The 17,404-nt window shown below is 51.6% G+C and overlaps 1 long non-coding RNA gene across 5 annotated transcripts in view; it reads left to right on the top strand.

The window, feature by feature from the left end:
• The window catches only part of LOC309618723, a 41,420-nt gene that overhangs the window by 12,589 nt on the left and 11,427 nt on the right, over nucleotides 1–17,404 (top strand). For 2 of the 5 annotated variants that reach the window (XR_014238592.1, XR_014238596.1), the window contains 2 exons: nucleotides 1,794–2,541; nucleotides 5,684–13,392. This is a non-coding gene — a long non-coding RNA (uncharacterized lncRNA). The remainder of the gene's footprint in view (nucleotides 1–1,793; nucleotides 2,542–5,683; nucleotides 13,393–17,404) is intronic. The other 3 variants (XR_014238594.1, XR_014238595.1, XR_014238593.1) reach the window with 3 other exon arrangements.

The following is a 17,404-nucleotide window of genomic DNA, read 5'->3' as shown; positions in this document are numbered from 1 at the left end:
CAATTAAAAAACCCCAAAATATTAGATCATCTTTTCTCCTTGGTCAAGAGTTTGGATATGCCATTGGAAGGAATTGTTATAATTATATATATAATTTGTTATTTGTTTTGTCGAATCACTCTGGCTGCTCTGTGGGGTAAGGATGCTAGGGCAGCAGGAATGGATGCAGGAAGACAGAGGAGGCTGGACAGGCATCCAAGAGAGAAAGGGTGGCTTGGTCCAGGCCAGTAGCCATGGACGTGGTGAGAAGTGGGTGGATCCAAGAGCGACAGTGGAGGAGCGTCAATAGGACCAGCTGATGGATTGGATGGGATGGCAAGAGGAGGTGTCCCTTGTGACCTTCGGCTCCCTGGGCAGGTGTTCTCTGCACTTTTATTACATGCTCGGCACATGCTGGAGAGATGACAAGGGGCTAGGGGACCAGTCCTGTGGGAAGTTAAAGTCTGACCACGTCATATATGGACTGGGCCAGACAACTGAAGGCTTGGAAGGATTTCAAGACATCATCTTGTCCATCCTCCTGCCTCCAGACCAGACATAGACTCACCCCTCTCCCTAAACCGCATCTCCAAGAGAAGACGCACTGGGGGATCTCAGACCTCCCCCAGGTGTCCACGCTGGAGGTTAGTATACTTCACCCTGGTGAGAGGTTTTATCGTTTCCGAAGCCTGGTCACAGCTTCAGTCCATTTGATCATCTTAGCGTCCCCGAGGGGTTTGCAGGGAAGGTCTGCCCCCCTCGCACATTTGAGGAAACTGACTCTCAGAGAAGCACTGAGTCTCAGCCACGAGGAGGTGTGCAGCTCTCTTGACGATGTGTCCATTCTTGGCTTTAAAAACAGACGTGCAGGGGCAGCAGGGAGTTACGGGGAGGTGCCCGGCTGTGGGAAGCCAGGCAGGGGGAACTGGGTGATGTGAGGGTGAGGCAGGGTCCTTACTGTAAAGTACGGGCACAGTGGCGGCCTTAAAGTGACAGGAGAGCTTTTCCCCGTTTTTCTCCAAGCATAGGGCAGGGGATTTCTGAGCCTCCCATCTGCAGCCTCCTCCCGAGGGGGCCCTGGAGACCACCCTAGACCACCCTGGCCCTGGAATGTAGCCTTCTTCTGACAACCCGGAAGCCACTGACTCTCTCCAGCAACCTGACAAACCCAGGCGTCCTGGGCGGGTCGGCTGCGATTCTCTCCGAGCGCACACATGATTGGCCCCCTCCCGCGTTTGGAGAGCACAGATGTGGGGATCGGAGGTGCTTCTAGATGCCTGACTCTCATCTCCGCCCTTTCAGCCAAGTCCAGGAATGTGTCTGGCTGCAGACAATTGGCGTCATGGCTGCAAACCAGAGACTTCCAGGGCTGGGAGTAACCGAGGGGTCCTCCCATCCATCCTCTTGCCTTCATGGGGGATGTCCCCCCTCCTCCAAAGGCCAACCCGGCCAAGGGGAAGGCTGTCTTTTTCCCCACAGAGCTCCTGTCCCCTCCCTCAGGCCCTCCTTCCCGTGGGGAGCGGCTTCCAGCCAAAGACCTCTTCCCGAGATCAGCGGACACGCTGCTTCTGCCTGCCCCGCGCGTGCACCCCCCTCCCCGACAGCAGCAGCACCTCTGGGAGCCTCTCCACCTCCACTTTTGGGTCATTGATTTGGGAGGGGTTTACCTGGGGTGCAGGCCTGGCCACTGGGAGCTCCACATTCCCCTCGTCTGAGGGTTGCCTTAGGGGTGGGCATGAGACTGAAACAAAGCCAATCCGATTAAATTCTGGGATTTCTGCTGCAGTGATGAGGAGAGAGGTGCTCTCTTTCAGCTGAGGTTGCTGTCAGGATGGAAGCCCAAAGCTGCCATCGTTTGAGGAGAGACGGATACCTGCCAGCAGGAGCTGGGCACCTGGATCCAGCCATGTCTGAAGCCAGAGACCCATGGACATTTTAGTTATGTGAGCTAACGAATTCCCCTTCCTGCTTGCTAAGTCAGTTTAAGTTGGATTTCTGTTATTTGCAGTGAAAGTGCAGCAAGCCCACCCCAGGTCCCTCCTTCTGTGCAAACTCTTGTCCTTCAGCTTTGCCTGCGGTGGGGCCAGTGGGTCTCTGCTCTGCCCTTAGCAGGAGATCCCTACATCTCCCTGAGTCTGCTGGCCTATCGCTGCTCAACATCTGTGTCTCCAATTGGACCCACCCTGTTCCTCTCACTGTTTTCTCCTTGGGTTAATGTGATTCAGAATTCTTTCCATTACAAGTGAGAGCAGCCCACATCACATCGGCCTGAGTGAAAAGGGAATTTGACGGCCCGGGAAGAGGCCAGAGGAGGACCTGGGGGTCTGAAACCAGGGCTCAGGGCCACCAGGATTCTCTGTGCCCATCACTCACCTCTGCTTGTCTCTGCTTCCCTTCGGGGTTGGCCTCATTGTCTCCCTTGGCCAGCAGCAGCCCAGCCTGGCGACCTCAGTCCAAAACAAGAGAGCTACCTTCTCCGGGATCCATGTCAGTCCCAAGGAAGGACTTTGACTGGCCTTGTTGGGGTCATGTGCCCACTCTTGGACCAATCACTGCTGCCAGGTCAGTGGGGTACAATCATTGACCAACTCTGGGTTGTGTGATTTTAGTGATTGATGAAGTCATGTTGGAGCAAGGGCAACTTCCCAGAGGAGATGGGGTGGCTGATATTGGACAAAGGAAGCCATATGGGGGCTGCTGGACAGAAAGGAGCAAGTGATACCTGCCTCAGCCACCACTACCATCACCACCATTGCCATCTGCCAATATTAACTGAGTCCCAGTATGGGCCAGATTCCAAGAGGAATCCATTCAGTCATTCATTCATTCATCATCATGCATCAACCCTGCACCAAGGCCTGAGCTAGAGACACAGTGATGAGACAAGTGTCTCTTGTCTCACTCACAGATGGGGACTCAAGTCCTAGTTCAGCCTAGAGGGCAAGAGCATTAAACAAGCCCTTACATTTCCCCGAGGTCAGAGCATCAGGGAGGGCTTCCAAGCCTTAGCTGTCACTAAGCAGAGACCTAAGGGAAGAGCAGGAGATAGCCAGGTGAAGAAGAAGAAGATGTTCCAGGAGAAGTGATACTGGGAGGAGTGGAGCTTCTGCCCCGTGGTATTCATGTGATGTGGGAACACAGGGCATGAACCCATTCATTCGCCTGTTCCTTCCTTTACTCAGCTGGTGCCAGCTGAGCACCAGGGACGGCCTTGGTACTCGGCTGGGCGAACAGCCACGGCCCCTTCCCGCAGGTGCTGGCGAGGCGGACGTGGGCTGTGAGAGGTGGCAGGACAGAGAGCAGCTTGCTTGGTGGGGGGATGGTGAGGGACTGCGGGAGGAGGTGCCGTCCACACTGAGTCTTGACACGAAGAGCTCACAGGTGGAAATGAAACCACAGGCCCCTTGTTCTCAGAGCTGGCGCCTCTAACACTGTCTCCAGAACCACCAGTGTCCTCGCATGGCCTCTCACCGCTGGAGAAGCCTGGCTCCAACATTCTTGGGTCGGAATGGGTCTTGTTCTCTTTCCTCTGCTCCGCAGAGGTGTAGGAGGAAGATGTTCTGAGTGCTGATGGGGAGGACAGGAGGTGGACCAGCCTGGGGAGGGAGGCTAGGACATGTGGGCTGGGTCTGGATTTGAAGTTAGGAGATGAGATGCAGGTCCTACTTCAGCCACAAACGCAACGCGTGACGTTGGCCCCGTGATCCCGCCCCTCTCCGGACCTCAGTGGATTCCTCTGTTTACATGGAAGAAGCCCATACATGGGTCTTGATAGGGCGTCCTTCCAGTTCTGATATGTGGGGTTGGCTCCTGGGCCTCCAGCCCCTGCAGCGCCGGCGATGTCTTCGTGGACCGGGAGGGGACGGTGGAGGTGAGGCTGCGCCGGGGCTCCTGGCTCTCGGCCACGCCGCCTGCCGCCTTCCGCCTTCAGGTCCTGAGTCATCTTCCAGGCAGCGAGTGACCTCTCCGTACCCCTGTCTCCCCCCAGCCCCGTGACCCTGGGCGGCGCGCAGGACCAGGCCGTCCCAGGCGGGCGGCACGGTGGAAATCACAATATTGACCCAGCACGCAGGAAGTGGGGAGGACAGGCCGCCAGGGTTCCGGGCCTGGGGGAGACAGCTTGCTGAGTGATGAGCTTAGAGCCAAGCTCTCCCTCCCTCCTGGGTCACCGTGCTGCCCGCCCGCCCGCCAAGGCTATTCCCGCCCCCCCAACTCCAGGGCCCCCTCCCCGGACCTCCCTCCTACACATTCCCCGGGCCCAGGCCCGGGAAGGGAGCTGCTGGTGAGCGCTGCGGCCTCAGGCCCTCTTGGGCCCCCTGCCTTCCTCCAGATGAGGCGCAGGCTCCCCTGGGCTTCCCAGCTTCTGCGGGGCCAAACTGGGACCCTCACGGGCTGCTGGTCTTTGGAATAGCCCTGCTTCCCACGTAATGAATGGGGAAACAGGCTCAGAAAGTTCCTAGCCAGTCACATCAGAGCCAGGCTTCAAACTCAGGTCTGTCCAACTCCAGAACTCTGCCCAGCACCCAGGAGTCAGCTACCCTTGGTAGTGACAGCGGCGTGAATCATAAACCACTAACTGTGTGAAGCGTCTGGTCTCACTCGGGCCACCCGACAGCTCCATGAGGGGTTCAGTTATTCACCTGGCTTTCCAGATAGGGGGAATAAGGCTCAGAGGTGGTAAAATAACTTTCCTAAGGACACAGCTAGTAAGCAGCAGGGCGGGGATTTGCTTATGCTTTGTCTGTCCCTCCAAGCTATGGGGCAGGAGGGGCCCATTCTCAAAGGTCTGCTCAAGCGCTGCCACACCCCCATCAAGCCTTAGGAGCACATTCCGGATCTGTGTTCCCGTGGGTGCTTGTATTTGCAAAGGGCTTCCCTGGGGCAGCCCAGCCCAAAGCCTTGCCCTCCCATAGTGGAACTCTAGGTGGGCGTTGCTCGGAGGGCTGGGTCATGGGACTTGGAGGTGACCACCCAGCCTGCTGATGGGTCAGGCTGGACCTGGAAGTCCTGCCATGTGGGAAGCAACCTCTAGGAAGGCAGTGGGGGGGGCAACAGAAATACTCCCGGGCTTGGAGGTGGGAACCTGGGGCTCTTCCCTACCTCTCAGGGTCTCCTCATCTAGAGAAGGGCTTGGGGGGCCATTTGAAGGTCTGCTCCCCAACACCAGAAAGTGGGGAGGAGGTTTGTCTCCTGTTACTCCCAGCACCCTTCCCATGAGCTGGGTGTGGGTGGGGACAAGGCTTCCATGTGCTTTCATGGGACTCAGCTTGGATTTTATATCCTGGGCTTGCTCGATGTGGAGTCACCCATCAGAACCTGCCAGTGTGCTTATTCCAGGCTGCCGTTGAGGATGTTTGATTTATTGCATGGCCCCGCTAAAGGGACCACAGGAAAAATTCACTTAGAATTCAGTGTAAGTGATTTGTGTGAAGTCTGAGAAACTGGTATAATTTTATTTTACAGACACCGATTGTGTGTGTACATGTGTGTGCATGCCTGAGTGTTTACTTCTTTGCCTTGCCCACCATGAAGCTCAGGGCTAAAACTGTAAAACACAACAGTGCAGGACCCCCTGATCCAGCTCCTTCCCCTGCTCTCCTCCACTGGCTCCAAATTATAATAATTATCATTTGTTGAACACTTACTGTGGAGCAGGTAAGATACAACCCTCTACTAACCAATTTCTCGTTTCCTTTGTACCAAGGTGGAACCTGACTTTCAGGATGCGGACAATGCACATCATGGATTGCATTGATTAGTGATGTCTGCTATAGGCACAGGAAGGGAAGTACTGGTGCAGATGCCTCATATTTGCCTTCCCTCATTCATTCAGTGTATAAAATTGTGTGTATGCCTATATCCTATTTAATCATATGAAATTTCATAATCTGCCTTTGTGGAACAAAGCTTTGTGTAAATAAATAATGATAATTCATTACAAATAATGATTAGGTGCGTTCACATAGGTTATATGACTATGTCCTCACCATATCCCTGTAGGAGAAAACGAGTGGGTCCTTACAGAGGCAGAAACTCAAGTTCAGGGTCAGGACATCTGCTAGCTCATAGAGCACCTTTGTATGTATTAGAAAAATGTGCCCCTCTGAGTGATTGCTGCTTGGTAAGCAGAGCACACGATGGATTCACCTCGTCACCCCAGATGCCCTTGTTCAGTGCACACTCTGAAACACCACACACAGCAGCCCCGTTCAGTATCTTGCCAAATCCCACAGATGTATCCCCCACTCGAAATTCAGTGCTCATTTGACTGCACACAGCTCACAGACCGCATTCTGGGTCTTGGACACCCGTTCAGGCTCCAGGACAGATGGTATTTGGTCTGAGGCTGAGTGAGGGCGTGGAAGGAAGAGCAGCATTAACAACTCAGCCTGTGTTTGTGCCACAAACAAGCAAGATCACTTCTGGTGCCTGCCCCCGCCTGCCAGGTTCCGGTGACGATCCTGGGCTATGAATAGTCCCAGTGAGGCCCTCTCGGAGGACCTGCTGGACTCCCCCAAGGCCCCGTCTTCAGCCTCCACCCCCAGCTCGCTGCTGGGAGATCAGGGCTGAGGCCTCTTCTTTGGTGCCTCCATCCTGCACGTTTCTTCCCACTCACTTTCCGCCGGGGGTTACCGCTGGGGTTGGGCTCCTGCACACCGCTGTCGCTTAGGCACCCACACGGGAAGCTTGAAAAACATCTCTCTGAAAGCAGAGAAAGTGTGAGCCTTCGAGAAGGAGGGTGTGGAAGGAGAGAGGTCCTCGGAGGAGGGGAAATTTACAGCATTCATTTGGCTGGTTCTGAGGACATCGTGAAGCCTGTGTGGACTGCCTGCCGAAGCTGAGCCACTGGTACTTTGCTGCTTAAAATTGGATGTCAACGCTTCGGTGCCTTTGGAGGTCGCCTCCACCACCCCCTCCTTTGGCAGATGAGGAAACTGAGGCCCAGGCCAGAAAGTGACTTGTCTGAGCCCGTACAGCGGGAGAGCCCAGGCACTGACCAGGCAAGCAGTGAGTGTTTGCTAAGTTCTCTGGGCATCACATCAGGGGGCTCAGAACAGGAGCAATGTTGGGGGCTGCTCGGCTTGGCTCCACTAACCAGCAGCCCGTGATGTACCAGGCTATTTCCTCGACACTTCACAACCACCCTGTGAGGACAAAGTTACTATTCACCTTACAACTGAGAAAACTGAGGGTCAGAAAGCCTGAGTCACTTGCTGAAGGTCACACAGCATCATGGAGAAGGAGAAAGCAATACGTCGTAGTGGTTGGGAACACGGCCTCGGAATCCAACAGTCCTGAGTTCTGTTATCACCGCCCACTGATCGCGTGACCTTAGCCAAGTTACTTGTCTCTCTGAGCCTCAGTTTCCTCATCTGTAAAATGGGGGTAATAACTGTAAGGCTGTTATGAAGAATCAGTAGGATAATGCATGGCAGGTGCTTAGCACTGTCTTGGGATGTATTACGTTCAGTAAGTAGTGCCAATGTCAGTATGATTATCACTACCAACATTATTAGGCAGCTATAGCAGACATTTGTTGGGTTGGTTGCCAGAGCTGGTTGTTGGTGAATGGCCCCTGCCCTTTGTGTGTCATCTTGGTGGTGAAGGTGGCAGTGGGGGCTAATCCTAGGTGCTCCCCTCCCTCCCCCAGAATAGAAGGAGCCACCACCATTGTCTCCCTCCCCTGGTGTAGCATACGACCCCGAGTTGACCAGGTGACAGCGCTCTGCTGAGTCTTTGAGCCTTGAGTGGTGGTTCAAAACCAGTCAACAACAGTCGGGAATTTTTTTCTTTCTTTTGTGTCATGGTTGTAACGATGTCCTTATCAGCCTTTTCCTGCTACCAGATGCTCATTTATTTATTCAGTTGGTGGCTAACCTGGGAGCACCGCCCCAGGCCAGGCACAGAGGTTGGGGGCCCTGGGAACAGCGATGCACATGACAGGCAGAGTCCCTGCTCCCCCGACTCCCAGCCTTCCTGAGCCCCCAGGGACCTGCCACTCCTGAGCTCCTTTCTCCCGCCTCATGTCGGCTCAGAGCAGCCTGTTCTCTTTCTAGTTCCCTCTCTGCTTCTGTCAGCCTGAGCCAGAGCCGGGCAGTGGCAGGACTGCACCTCAAGCCTCACTGTCTCCCGAGTCTGGGTGCTTCTCCTGGCATTGCCCTGCTTCCTGGTACCCATAGTTATCTCAGTACCCGAGCCCTGGGGGCCCTCAGAGTACCCTGGGGAGGACCAACCAGGTCACAGGATTCATCTGAGAAGAACAGGGTTTGACCAGGCCTTTGAGATGCCACCTAATTGCCCGACAACGGTGGTTTTCAAGCTGTGTCCCTGAGAGCCTTGACGCTCAGTAGAGGTATGTCAAGGGTTGTCGGGATTTGGGAATGGTTGGGGGGCAGCTGAGTGCAAGGGTTCACCTCCCTCCCCTGCTACCACGCCTATTTTAAACAGAGTGGCTTTATTTAGTGTAATATGTAAGAAGCACGGGCTCTGGAACAATGCTGCCTGGGTTTAAATCCTGTATGCATGACCTACAGGATTGTATGACCTTGAACAAGTCCTTTAATCCCTCTGAGCCTCAGTTTCCCCATCTTGACATGGGAATGAAGATACTTCAGAGTTGCTGTGGGCTTGAAGGAATGTGTGCCACAAAATGCTTAGCAAAGCACTAGCCTGTGGTGAACAGTATGTTCAATAACATACCAGCTACTGTTACTACTTACTTCACATATTCAGTTTCAATGGAATATTCCATAAGGAAAAAAAAGGTCTTTTTTTTTTTGCTCAAGAAATGGTTGAAAATATCTGCCCCACATGCTCACCTGGGCGTGATCCCCTACACTTGCCTGGTTCTGGAGTCTTTCTCCAGCACAGTTCCCCGCCGTGGAAATTTCCAGCTCTCAAAATCTGCCCTGGAATGTGTGAGGAGCCCTTCCTTGCTGATGATCATATTCTGAGCCATTTCAGGGCGTCTGGCTATGTGGCCATGTGCAGAAGCAGGTGGCAGTTGCCCTGCCATGGGGCTGAGCTCTGTGGGCAGCCGGTTTCTGGTCTTTTCCGCAAGATGGCCCTTCAGTGCCGGTGTTTGGGCAGCTTTGTTGGATCGAGCTTCTCCTTGGCCCTTGCGGCTCTGTTCCCATCCCCACATAAGGGACACCTCCCCCAAACCTTAGAGGAGAGGAAAAGACTCTCACTGGCCCCCTGCCCAGCGAGGCACCTCCTCCCCAGTTTGGTCTTGGGGCGGGAGATTTGGATAGCAGCTCCCAGCTTCCGGAGAACAGTCCAGCACTGTTTGCCTCAAAACTTGCCTTTTCCCTGTCTTTGGCCAGAGGTTGTGGTCAAGGGGTCCTGCTAGTGGGTTAGGACGGTTCCTGCCTGTGTCCACCTGGGCTGAGCCTCTTGCACTGACATAACTGAAACTTGAGAATGCCACAACCTAATTTGTTCCATGAAGTGAGTGGAAAGGTCTGGAAGTCTGAGGATCTTGTCCTTGTCTCAACCGTTTTCCTTTGCTGGCCTTCCATTCCCTTGTCTGAAATATTTATGCATTCGGGAAGCAGAGCTGACCCCTCGGCCTGTGCCAAGTTCTGTGTCTGGTGCTGGGATGTAAAGATGCCCCACCTGGGTCCCCACTTTCCAGGACTCAAGTTGAATGGACAATCTGATGTGCAAATATGTCCCTGCCAAGGGCAGTGATGTAGAGTGGAGTTGTGGACATTGAATTGGAGAAGGAAAATTGTGTAACCATCAAGCATCATGAAGAAGGGTGAGAAGATGGGGATATTTAAGAGAAAGTCTCACCTTTAATGGTGAGGAGTCAAGAGATATTGTCTAAAGTTGACACACGAAGAAATAGAAGTGTTATACATATGGATATATATGGAGGAAACAACCAGAAGAACTAAAATAAGAAATCATGATAATCAATCCTACTGAGTGTTCACCACATACCAGGTGTTGTTCTAAGTGTGAATCGATTCACTGAATCCTTGAACAGTCTTACAAGGTAGATGCTATCATCATCACTCCCATTTCATGGATGAGGAGACTGAGGCACAGAGATGTTAGTAACTGTAAGGGGTGGGTACTGGATGTAAACCCTAGGATGTCTGGCTCCCAGAGGCCTTAACCAACTCTTAACCATTAAAAAGTTGTGCTCTCAAAACTTCAAAAAAGTTTTCTGGATGATGTAGCTGGAGTGGGGAGAGAGGGAGAGACCATTTCTTTTATTTCTTTGCTCTTTGCTACTAATATATTTGTTACCATTTGCATGAATTACTTTGTTTCGACACATATACAAGTAAACAACAAGGAGCACTAATTGTGAAGTCAGACAGAGATGGTTCCTGTCCTGGCTTTACAACTTCCTGGCTGTGTGCCCTGGAATAAAGTATTTAATCTCTCTGTGCCTGTTTCTTCCTTTGGAAACTGGGGGTGAAAAAATGCTGATAAAAGTGGGGAGGTCTTAGTAAGCTCATGTATGTACAACACTGAGCACATGGCCTGGCCCAGAGCCAGTGCTCAACAAATGTCTGCTTCTATTAGGCACAGAGCAGGGGAAGCAACTCCATCGGAGGGAGCCTGGGAAAGCTTCCCAGAAGAGGTTGTGTTTGAATTGGTTCTTAAAGGATGTATAGGAGTGCTCTAGGTGGAAGGGCGGTTCAGGCAGAGTGAGCACGGAGGTTCGGGATAGTGTGGGGTGTGGGGACCCGCATACTGTTCAGGAGGCCTGGAAGGTCGGATGGGAGCTGGTGGGAGAAGCATCTGGAGGTCAGACCTGGGAGGATTGAAGGGCCTTATCATGTAGCTCCTTGAGGCTGAGTTAAATTTATCCCAAGGACAGCAGGGGCCCATGGAAGGGTTTGAGTATGGGTGGGGTGACCTTGTTGGCTTTAAGTTGTAGAAAGACTGCTCGGCTGCCATAGGGAGAATGGGCAGGAGGGGAGACCCCGGAGTCCCTTGCTGTCGTCCAGGTGATGAGGCCCAGAAGAGGGAGACGGGATGTCAGCAGTGCCCTCCGACCTGCGCCCGGCGGTCTCCTCTTTGGTCCCATCTGGTCGGGGTGGCCGGGATGACCTCCACCTCACAGCTCGAGGCCGCTGCTCTGAAGGCCCGCGGAGCTGGCTGGAGAAGAGGCCGATTCCAGCCTGCGAAGGGGAAGCAGAAATATTTGCTCAGCTGCAAAGACAAGCTCACGAGTCTTTCCTTCCACAAGAAGGGGGAAGACCCTGGCCTGGGTTGGGGTCCACCACGGTCCTCCCCCTGCTCTCCAGAGTTTGCCCCTCCCCCGTCATGCCTTGGAGCCATCCAGAAAAAGGGTCCTTCCTCCCTGAGACAAGCCCTCTGAGGTCTGAAGTCAGCAACTGTGACCTCTTTTTCCTTTTCTTCTCTCATCACACACACCCAATTCTTTCATCTTTCCTCATGTGATGGGGCCTGACCTTTACTTTTATTTTTAGAGAAAAGTCCAGATTCAGCAGTCATTGATTTCAATCTTTTTTCAGCTGGCTGACACAGACAAGGCACCATCAGGGTTTAGAGCCAGGGCTTTGATGTGAGGTGGCCTGAGCTTGAATCTCAGTTTGGCTGCCTCTCTGCTGTGTGACCTTGGGCAAGTCACTTAATCTCTCTGAGTCTCACTGGGCCTCTTCTCTAAATAGATACTCAGAACCCCTTTCTCAAAGGGTTGTTATAAAGATTAAATGAGCAAATATGTCTAAAGCACTTAGACAGTGCCTGGTGCATAGTAGGTGCTCAATAAATGGTAGCTCTTATTTTCTGTGTCTCTGGACACCTCAGTATGGTTTCATTTTCCTCTGACACCATGGTCCCAGGCAGCTGTCCACTCATCAATTGTCGTGACCTTGACTTCTGGGTGGGCAAACACCAAGATGGCCTCAGTGATCCTTGCCTCTTGCTCTGATGCCTTGTGTCATCCCCTCCCCTCGAATGGAACTGGCTTCTAACCAACCAAGTACAGCAGAGGTGATGGGATATCACTTCCATGATGATGTTACATGAGATCCTGGCTTGCTTCTTGCTAGACTCTCTCCCTTGCTAGCTTGGATGGAGCAAGCTTCCATGTCATGAGCTGTCCAAGGTGAGACCCGTGTGGTGAGAGCTGAGGATGGTCTCCATGGCCAGCAAGACAGCCCAGATGGAGCTGAATCCTGCTGACAACCATGTGAGCTTGGAAGTGGATCCTTCTCCCGCAATGAGCTCCCTGCCCCGGCTAACACTGTGATTGCAGCCCTCCAGGGGACCCAGCTAAGCTGTGCCCAGACTCCTGACCCATGAAACTCTGAGATAATAAATGTGTGTCGTTCTAAGGGTACAAAGTTTGTGGTACTATTGTTAATGCAGCAACAGATAACTAATACAACTTCTGAAGGTGCATAAGGGCAAAACTGCAGTGGGCTGGCAGAATTACAAATTCTTTAAAATAGCTGGTGTGGCAGCAGGGGGTGCAGCAAGGTGGCTCTGCTAACAATAATAACTAGCAATGATTGAATGTTTGCTCTGTTCCTTGCTCTGTACCGAACCCCTTCTCTGCTTCATCTCTTCTTCACTACAACCTTATGAACAACAACTATTACCCCATTAAACAGATGGCAAGGCTGAGGTTCAGAGCCGTTCAGCCGCTTATCCAAGGCTGAGGGTGGAAGTCTCAGACATTGGCAGACCCAGGACGGCTAAGATATAGGAAGACCCCTGCACCCCACCTCAACACTGTAACGGGGTCTGAATTCTGTGCAGAAGGCTGTGGCTGCAGCAGCCAGCCAGGCCTGGCTTTGTGCGGCTCTGCAGCTTCCTAGCTGGGTAAGCTTGGGCAAGTCACTACCCCTCTCTGAGCCCTCTTCTCCTGGAATGTGAGATTGACAATACCGTCTTGGTGATTAGATTTGTGCCGGAGACCACTAGCTGTCCCTCACCACTTATCATCTTTTTTTCCTTTTATTAATAGACTCTGGCTGAGCGCCGATACGCACGTCTGGAGACAGTTCCCGGTCTTTGCAGCAAGGCAAGGTCATTGGAAGGTGAGTGGAAGTGAGGTGGGCAACCTTCAGATTCCAGCCGCTTGCCTGCCCACCATGCTCTCTTTCTCCTTCCTGCCGGGGGGAGCAGGACCCTGAGGCTGGTGGGACCCTGATGCTTGGTGAAATAAGCTTCTACCAAGTCGATGAGGAAATTGAGGAAATTCTTCCTCAGGAAATTGAGGAGCAACAAGACAGAAGGAGGCTGGGAAGCCTAGACAATCGTGGGGAGCTGGCCCACACACCCTGGACCTTCTGTCTACCTCTGGACACGAGAGAGAAGCGAGCCCCCTTCCTGCTGGGCCGCCGTGTCTCCGGGCCTTTTTGTTTTGGGGCAGAGCCTCTGCCCAGACTGCTACAGAAGACAAACGCAAAGCCCTTCGTGAGTAAACAGGGGCTGCTGCCTTGCATCGTGGGGGTGGGCGCGGGGTAAGGATCAGGGATGGGGGCTGAGGGGGTTCTGCTGATCTGTGACCCTCTGCTTGGCACCTCCGAGGGTGGGGAGTAGGGGTTCTCTTATTCAGAGCCAGACACACCCATGTCCCCAAATCAGATCCACACTGAGCTCATGGGCAGTCTTAGCCACAGATTTCCTGAACTGTTTGAGCCTTACCCCAAAATGGTGCAGAAGAAGAGGCCTGGCATTCACAACATAAGAAGTGGGGAGGGAGAAAGGCCCCACAGGTAAGGCCTTCAGGGGGGTTTCATGTGGACGCCCCCCCCATCTCCCCAGTTCTCTCCATTTCTCCAAACCTATTTAGTCCTCCCCCCCACTGGGCAGCTTAAACAGCAGTAATTACTATCTCAGTTCTGGAGGCTGGAAGTCCAAGATCAAGGTATTGGCAGGGTTGGTTCCTTCTGAGGGATGGGAGGGAGAAACTGTTCCATGCCTCTCTCCCGGCTTCAGGTGGTTTGCTGGCCATCTTTGGTGTTCTCTGGCTTACAGAGCAACACCCTGATCTCTGCCTTCATCTTCATTGATGTTCTCCCTGTGTGTGTGTGTCTGTGTCCAAACTTCCCCTTTTTATGACACCCATCATGTTGGATTAGGGCCCAGCCTAATTCAGTAGGACTTCATCTTAACCAGTTACATCTGCAATGACCTTATTTCCAGATAAGGAGACTCTGAGGTACTGAGGGTTAGGACTTCAACAGAGGAATTGTCGGGGGGAGACACAATTCAAACCATAACGCTATCTGCGGCCTCTCCCTGTGGCTTGGGCTTCTCGCAGCATGGTGGCTGTGAGCACCCCCAGAGCGAGTGTTCAGAGAGACGCAGGTGGAAGCTGCAAGGCTGCTTCTGACCTACTCTCTGCAATCACACAGCATCACTTCTGCTGTATTCTGTGGGTCAGAAGCGAGTCACAAGGCCAGCACAGACTCAGAGGAGGGGACCACTCCAGGGTGTGAATACCGCGAGGTATACTGGGAGCTACATTTGGAAGCAAGCCACCGCAGTTCTGTGGCAAGCTCACACATCTCCTGCACCCCAGATGGAAGTGCCTTCAATTCCCTGTTTTTGTCCACCCCAGGTCGCTCACAGGGTTGGCACAAGGGTAGTTGCTTAATAAATTTTTGTTGCACTAAATTATGTTGTGATAGGGTCTGCTCCGTCAGCAGGAAAGTGAGGGGGACCAGCCTCTTCTCATGGCTCCTTGTTCCCTGCAGACCCCTTTTCCTTGGAAATTGGAGGCTGGGTGGGGAGGGCCAGGTCCTGGGACCCAAAGGACTCGAAGCCGGAGCACAGCAGGCTGCTTTTTCCTGCCCACGCACCTGGGCCCGGCACTCAGGGGAAAAAGCCCCCCAGGCAGGGTGGGTTTGCCAAGCCCAGAAAGAGGGAGACCTAATTTGAAATGTTTTCTAAATCCTCCATGTAGAGGTTCTGCAGCCCCTGCCCCCCACTTCTGCTCTAGGGAGAGAGAAAAGGCAGCCAGAGGAAGAGAAGGAGTGGGTTTCCAGTCTGTTTATATTTCAGGCTATTTTGAAACCCCCTGAAGGCACTCACACACAGGGCCGCTTTTAAATGCACCAGGAAGTGCCCCGGAATGGAAACTGGAGTTGGAGGAATGCAGGGGCACTGCGTTGCCCGTTCTGGTGTTCTGTCCCTCAAACAACCACCAATTCAGCCCTTTCAATGCCCAAGTCATAGCCCCTCTGGCCGGAAGGGCTCTTAAAGGTCATCCCTTTCCGCCTTTCTCCTTCCTCCCCACCAAACATTTACTGAATATCTCAGCATCTTCGTTGTGTCAGTTATAGGGCTCTTTTGGCCACAAGAAATATAAAAAAATACTTAAGCTGATCTAGATGAAAAACCAAAGGGGGTTTTATGGCTCAGTTCACTTCAAAGTTTAAGGAGAGTTGGCTTCAGGTATGGCTGGATCCAGCCGTTCCAGCCATGTTGTCAAGGCCTGGTCTTGGAACATCCCTTGCTTCTGCTGCCTCCATGGTGGCCTCATTCTCAGCATTATAAGGAGGCAAGATGGCTGCCAGCAGCTCCAGATCCTTATCTTCAAGTCCCTCAAAATTCTTAAGATGTTATGCTCCAACTGGCCAGGCTTAGTCACATGTACCCCCTACCCCCACCCCAAGCTGGGAATAGAGTCAACTCTACCTGAAGTTCAGAGGCACAACTTCTACCCAACTCTCATCCCCAGACACCAGGCAGCAGACCATAAATGTGTTCTCATCGCAATAAAATGGTGCCCACATTCTCCATCTAAAACCCCTTCAGTGACGGAGAGTCCACCAGCACAGAGGCAGCCCTGTCCTTTGATAACTTTATTCAGACTTCTATAATTTCTCTTATTCTGCTTTAGTGTAATTTGTTTGTTCATCCATCTCCCCTATCAAACTCCTTTCTTTCTGTATCTCCAGCACCTAGTACAGGGCCTGGTACATAGTAGGTGCTCAATAAGTGTTCATCAAATAGAGAAATAATGTCTTCTGTGACTAAGCACACACTATGTGCCAGGTGTTTTATACATATTATCTCATTTGATCCTCATGACCATGACCACTGTCTTAGGTAAATTTCATTGTCCCTCTTCTATGTGTGAAGAAACTGAGGTTCTGAGAGGTTAAGAAATCACTTTAACCAAGGTCACCCAACAAGAAGATGTGGAACAAGGATTTGAGCCCAGGTGTCAGACTTCTACCTGAGGTGGGAGTGGGAGAAGCAGGGAGAGAAGGGCAAGGAATAACAAAGAAGGAGAACAGAGAGAGTAGGGAAAGAAGAGAGTTAAGGACAAAGGAAAGGGGGAGTGGGGAAGCCTTGAGTGTTAAGAAGTCTTTCCTGTGATGATTACTCTTAACTTGCTTTCTGGTCACTGACTCCTTAAAGAATCTGATTACAGTTAGTACATTTTAAGGTAGCAATGCATTATAGCACTATGTATATGAAAATATTAAATAAAAGTAAATGCTATCAATATCAATATAGCACATTACGAGTATAAAATTGGATAAATGAAGGAAAAAGATTATGTAATTTTGTTTGGGGTGTAGGGTATAGTTTAAAAAGAATTTCAGCTTGGGGCATTGATGGTGGGGCAAATTGATTCTCTTCTGACATCTCAGGGAGATTCGTACTCCATGTCGGGTTGCCAAGAACAAATTTTTGTTACACTACATGGGCTTCTCATCTTAATAAATGATTTTCTGTTAAGTTTGATAATGGTATTGATGAATAATAAGTGATAAATGTAAGAGTAACGTGAGTCACTAAGGATGGCAACTGGCTGTTCTGCAGTGGCCCTGATTCATCATTGATTCAGTCATTATCATTGGATTTGCTTTTAAGATTCAGCATAGATGCCAGGTTGGAGAGTGAGTGGGCTCTTGGCCTTTGTTGCTGTGATGTATGGAGTATGAACCACAATGGAAAATAAGATGGAGGTCCTAGATGACAAGTGCACATGCAGGAGTCTTTCTGTGTGTAATTTCAGGGCTTCTGAAGGTCCTCTAAGTTGCACAGGCATATGCATGTGCGGAAATTACCCAAGACTAGGGAAAGAACACCCCAAAGCATTAGAGGGGACAGTACTCAGAACTCACGTAGCGTCTGGAACAGTGCCTATTCCCATGTACCAGACTGAGAATCCTCATAATTCACAGGGCATTGGGTAGAGTACTCAGAAGGCTCTTGCTTCAGTAGTAGGAATAATTATTCCTATACTGAATGCTGCTCTGGTCTCTCTGAACAAATCTCCAAAGCAAGAATTGAAAAGATCAAACTGTTTCCAAATAATTAAATTGTGTCCCAGAACAAAGATTAAGAATTTTTTTATAGAAATACAAAAATATCCAGCATTCAATAAGGCAAAATTCACAATGTCTGGCATCAAATAAAAAATTACCATTCATGCAAAGAAGCAAGAAAATATGACCCATAATGA

The sequence above is a fragment of the Balaenoptera borealis genome (genome assembly GCF_965194805.1).
Source record: "Balaenoptera borealis genome assembly, chromosome: 1".
NCBI classification, from domain to species: domain Eukaryota; kingdom Metazoa; phylum Chordata; class Mammalia; order Artiodactyla; family Balaenopteridae; genus Balaenoptera; species Balaenoptera borealis.
This window is presented reverse-complemented; position numbering and strand designations above follow the sequence as displayed.